Genomic DNA, 6,569 nt, shown 5'->3' on the forward strand with positions numbered 1-6,569 from the left:
CGTGACGGATTACTAAAGAGAGACTGTACTGATTACAGTTGATCAAACATTAAACATTTTATAGGTACTGTCCTTTCATCACACTGAGGTTAATTAGGGTTATGCTGTTTGTTCAGGTGTACAGTCACTGTATTTGACCCTATTCACATTTAGAGGGATAAGGTGTATTTTTCTCAGCAGTTCCTGAAGCTGAGTAATTGTTTTGATGCTGTGTTGAAATCACATGTAAATTGAAGCACATTGGATTTGCATCCCGACTGACCTGATTCTAGAAAATTCAGCAAAAAGCAATCTACTATATGTCAAAGCGGTGTAACTACAGAGTACACAATAATTAAAGAGGTTGAAATAATAGTGACAGTAAAAGTAACGTCATCGACTCCCTTAATTATATCTGTTAGCTAAATTCTCCCTCTGTTTGCATACAGCAAATACCATTTCCTGTAATTACATCGAACATTGTAATATCAGATGCTAAATACCAGATGTTATATACGGGGAGTGAAAATAAGATAATACCCACTCATAATACTATGTAAAAGTCATGATGGACGGTAAGTGTAACCATGCATATTGAAGTATATTGTAGCTATAAAGAACCTAATTATTCCTATGGTGTTTGATAAAGAACCTGATATCGAACTCTTCTACAAGGAAGGGTGTGACTTTGTGACCTTTTGAGAGGAGATCTGTTAGGCAGGGTTGAGGAACATGTATGTATCTCTCAGTTCTTCCTGGCTGCTCCAGACAGTGATTTACTCTAAACATACTTTTGTGATGAAGTCATGAAAGCACATCTATGTGAGCACTTTCAGTATACATGCAAAACGCATTAAACCATTTAACATTACCAAATAGATCCACCGTAGGTCAGGGAGACGCTTGTAGCACACGTGTAGGATGGAGCTGTGGTTGTAGGAACATTACCCCTAAGAAAGTTACAGGTAACTGCCAAAATAAAGTAAATATGTGATTACAGGATGTATACAAAGTATGCTGACCACTATCTGTACAAACACTGACGCTGCTCTGACGAATCATGTTGCCCCAATACTCTGCTACAAGTTGGTGTTTCCTTTATTCTGGCACTAAACTATCTCTAATTGTTGCTGGATCACTTTCGGACACTCCTTTTTATGAGATGGGCGGGCTGGTGAATTCTGATGACGTGAATTCTTCTTGTATGAAGGTTAAATGTGACAGCAATACGTACGGAGCTTCACTCACTGCTGATACCGGAATTGGAAGTTGTTGTACACCAGGTAAATTCTTGTTCGGGGCAGCGTTACCAACAGAATGGCTCAAGAATTTGTGGCTGCAAAAGTGAAAAAAGATAAGGTCGTGCTGTTCTGGAAACCCTCGTGTTCCAACTGCATTCTCGCAAAAGATGTCCTATCCAATTACAAATTTAAAAGAGGGCGACTACAGTTCGTGGATATCAGTGAAGAAAACGACATGGGCGCTATTCTGGACTACATGCTTCAAAGAACCGGAGGACGAACCGTGTGAGTAGCCTGTTACCTGTTCAGTGGCTTCGCTGTACATTTGTTCCGTTAAAAAAGCAACTGATACAATTTCGGATTACAGCACGTTAAATTAAAAAAGTGTTGGCCGAGAATAAAACTTAACAAACACAGGTGTATATCAGAGAGGAAAACAGGTCTAATTTAGGGGTAATGTTACGGTCTTATCGACCCCCCCGGACGTTCTTGCTGGGATGTTCTTGCGGTGCGCAGTGAGTAGCACTGTCGCCTCACAGCAAGAAGGGCTGAGGTTCAACGTCCTTCTTGTGTGGAGTAAAATGATTAAAACGTTATATAATAATGGAAACAGTTCTGTGAAACTGAAGTGTGGTACCCCCCCTCCCCAAGATTTGATTTAAAGAGAGGAATTTGACAAGGATGTCCGATCTCTCCTTATCTCTTCCTACTTGCTACCCAACTCCTTGCAGATTATATAAAGCTAAGTGATATAAAGGGAATTCACATTGCAGAGAGAGAAATTGTCATTAGTCAGCTGGCGGATGACACGACCCTGTTTTTAAAAATTGCTTCTCAGATTCCGGTTGCTATCAGTGTGATCGAACATTTCTCAAAGGCCTCTGTTCCTTGCCGGATTTGTAAGGCTGCTGACCAGATGCTTTTTAACTTTGTCTGGAAGAACCGTATTCATTACATCAGGAAGTCAGTAGTCATGAATACTTAATGAACATGGTGGCCTTAATTTTTTAGACTTCTGCACCTTGAACCATATTTTTAAGATAAACTGGGTTAAACATTTTTTGAAAAACCCAACTTCATTTTGGAACTTTATTCCTCATTATATATTTTCTCGTGTTGGTGGCTATAAGTATCTGTTACTTTGTAACTACAATACTGAAAAAATTCCAGCTAAACTATCTGCTTTTCATAAACAAATGCTACTGGATCGAGCGTTGGTTTACCGATGCTACTTCTCCCCACGCCAGTATTTTATTTGGAACAACATAGACACTCTGTATAAAAACAAATCTCTGTCTCTAGAAAATTGGTTTGATAATCACATGTCTTGGTGAATCAGTTAATCAACCCTCAAGTATTTTTATTATCATATCCAGAGTTTTTAGCTTTGCATAAGATTCCTGTAACCCCTGCAGAGTTTGCCATTGTCCTTGGTGCCATACCTGATGGTTCCTTAATGTTACTGAGGAATGCCCCTTATTCCTCCTCTTCACCTTCGTTAGATCCAGCTGATACTCCAGTGGGTAGGGTATGTTTTTCTTCTTCTTTCAAAAAGATGTTGTGTTGACTCCACATGTAATTGGGGGCCAAGCAGCAAAGCTGTGCAGACACCCATTGTGTTTCTGCCTTTTCTCCACCATCTTTTTAGGGGCCAAGCAGCAAAGCTGCAGGCACCTATTGTAACCGTTAGTATTCTTCACTATTATTATTGTCTCTGACATGGGAGTCTATGGCAGCCCCTAGAACCATATGGTAAAAAGTTGTGAAATTTGGCACATTGATAGAGGACAGTCCAAGGTATCCAGATACCAAAGTTGGGATCAATCCATGCATCCCTGTAGCGCCACCAATAGGCCAGAAATCAAGGTACTTTTTCAGTACATATTTGCCTTTAACTTTTGAACTCTTTATCCTAGAGTTGGGATCTTTTTTTTCCCTGAATCCTTGGGTCATGACGAGTCCAATGCACCCATTGATGTCAATTTCCGCGTAATCAGATTTTCAATTTTTTCAAATTTTCAATCAATTTTTTCGAAAAAGTCCTAGACTATCAATCCTATCACCACCAAAATCAGTACATATTGTCTCAAGCCAGTAGTTATCAAAAAATCTTTGCTAGGCCAAATGGTATCGCCTCTGTGGTCCAATGAATTATGATGGCGAAGGCTACAAACAGGAAGTGAGCCATATCTCAGCAATGCTTGGGTGGAGTGATGCCAAACGTGGTACACTTCTTTGAGAGGAGGAATACTGGGACCTCTCCAAGTTTCATGAAATTTGGCCACAATGTGGCGCTATAGTAGGAAAACATCAAAAAATGTATTCAGATACCCATAACTCCAAGACAAAAGCAGATATTTCATCCAAACATCTTATGCATCATCACAGTATCATGCCCTTACTGGAATATTATGACCCCAACCTGTCAGCCATTTTGTTTGCCAGCCATCTTGGAATTAGCAACTTTCAATGGCAGAGCATAGAAGCCCTTCATGGATCATGTTGAAATTTAGCACCTTCATAGAGCAGAGTAAAAGGAATCCAGGCACCAAATTTGGTGTCATTCCATTATTGCCTCTGGTGCCACTAACAGGCCAAACTCTAGGGGACATTTTTGCTCATAACCAATGAAATGTTTGAGCTAGAGCAGTAAGTCTTACTGTCCCTGAGTCCCTGTATCATGGTGAGTAGAATGGACCCATTTTATGGAAATCTGCCTTATTGAATTGTCCGCCATTTTGAATTTTCTGAAAACTGTACTCTTGCGAACTAGTCTGAGACCGTTGGTCCTATCACCACCAAATTTAGTATGCATCATCCACAGAATGGTCTGACCAAAAGTTATCAAAAGAATCTTTGCTAGGCCAAAGGATATGGCCGCTGTTGTCCAATGAATTTCAATGGCGAAGCCTCCAAAACAGGAAGTGAGCATATCTCAGCAATACTTGGTTGGATTGATCCCAAAGTTTGTACACTTCATTGTTAATGGGAGTACTGGATACCTACCAAATTTCATGAAATTTGGCCACATGGTGGCACTATACCAGTGAAACACACACAAATGTGTTACAGCTCCTATTACTCTAAGATGACAGCACGCTATTTCAACTAAACTTCTTCGGCATTATCACAGTACAGAACCCTAGGTGAGAAATTATAAACCCTCTGTGTTGACTATTTTGTATTTCAGCCATCTTAGTATCATTATTTTTTCAACTGTTTTCTACGGCAGGCCTTAGAAGCCCCGTGTTTATTTTTGGGGAATCTCCCAGAGGTGTGAGTGTAAGAGTGGGTGTCAATGTCAGTGTGTCTGTTCACCCTGTGATGAACTGGTGTCGTGTTCAGGGGTTGTTCTGAGTACATGTCTACATGGTGCCCATGAGCTACTTGGCCCCTTCATTGCTGCTTGCAGCTATATTCCTTTTTCTTTTTCTTCTTCTGCCTAGGGTGTCTACGGCAGCTCCTAGAACCGTATGGTCACCAAGTTTCATGTCTGCAGTTTGAGTGCTCTAGTGCCACCAACAGGTCAAAGTTGAAGTAGATTTATACCCATAACTTTTGAAACGTATGTCCGATTTTCAGAAATGAGGAAGCGTTGGATTCCTCGGGTCAAGGCAAGTTCAGTGCACTCATGAGGTCATTACCCGCCATATTGGATTTCCTACCATATTAGATTTTATCAAAAAGTGATTTTTCGTTACTTCTCGGACAAACTTTGTCCAATCTTCACCAAATTTGGCACGGATGATCGTCAGACCAAGCCTCACAAAACTTATCCAAAGCATTATTGATTTTTGAAAGCGTTTGTCCCTCACAGCCAATCAAAATCGGTGGTGAAGTCACCAAACAGGAAGTGAACTCGTATTTCAGCAACACTTTGAAGTATTGACACCAAACTCAAGACATCGCCCAAAGGGAGTCCAGAAAGTCCAGGTCTGGACATGTTGCCATTTTCTGTTTTGTAATCGTATTCGACGGCAAAGTTGCCAAACAGGAGGTGAGGTCATAACTCAGCCACGGTTTGATGTATCAAAAGCAGAGTTGGAATATTGACTTGAGACCCCATTCTGAGGAAGCACAAAAATTCTGCGTCATTTGACCACTGGGGGGGGGGGGGGGGGGGGCGCTGTAATAAGCAAAATGTGTTTTGTCTAATAACTGTTGATGTCTTTGTCTTAAATAACTGATACACTTGTCTGGTGATACTATAGGAGGTCCAAAGGCTGAGGTATTGCAATTTGTCATGTCAATCTAATAATTGTAGCCTCCATATTGGATTTTACTGAAATGTTTAGAAATTTTTCACAGGCCACAAAGTTTGTCCAATCTCCCCAAACTTGACACAGATGATCTTCACACATAACCTCACAAAAATTATCATGAGGATTTTTGATTTTAGAAACCATTCGTCCGCCACCACCAGTTTGGTCCGTCACCAAATTCTGCAGTGAAGCCGCCAAAGAGGAAGTGAGGGCATATCTCAGCAATACTTGGTATATTGACTCAGGACTACTTCCTGAGTATGCGCTGCAGTAAGCAAAAACAACTTGCTGCCTCATAGGTGTTGATGTGTTTCTCTTAACAAATATTGTGTCAGCTGACATAAATCTTGCTATCAGTATTCACAGCTATGTTTTTAACATGATCAGATCAAGATGCCATGGTGACTCTACCCTGCTGGACTGCTTGCCCCCCTCATTGCTGTGTGCGGCTATAATTTTTAATTGGAATTGGATGGTTTTTCATACTTTGAAAATAAAAGAAATTAAAAAAAACGAACAAAAAACCCAGCCCTAACTATAACCATAGTGGGCGTGTCGTGTCGTAGGTATCGTGTAGTACTGCAGTTCGACCGACATGGGGTCTCATTCGGCCAGAAAATCAGACAATAAGTAAAAAAAATATATATAAAATAAGTAAATAAGTAAGGACGTATGAAGGGGAATGAATTCTCCGTGATCCAATCGGTCACATGTCATTTTTCATATCCATTTTGTATATGTACATTGTGCTGTTTTATTTCAGTTAAAAAACGAAAGAAACTTAAGTCACTTTCAGTGTATATTCATTGTAACGTAAGAATAGACCGTTATTTTAAATAGAAAACTACATTTATATTAACCATTTACTAATTTACTATTACTATTACCACTTGCTACTCTAAACAACTTTACCATTACTATTGGTGTGCTATTACTAAAATAGTATTTACAGTTTACTGTATAGTTTACTAGAATATCTGGAAATATCATGGCTCAACAACAATAATGCTTATTAATACTAGACCGGACTTCTGAACGTTCTTACTGCCGACACATATCAGGAAGCGCCCGGAATCGAGCAGCGATA

Source organism: Chanos chanos, chromosome 3 (genome assembly GCF_902362185.1).
Source record: "Chanos chanos chromosome 3, fChaCha1.1, whole genome shotgun sequence".
NCBI classification, from domain to species: domain Eukaryota; kingdom Metazoa; phylum Chordata; class Actinopteri; order Gonorynchiformes; family Chanidae; genus Chanos; species Chanos chanos.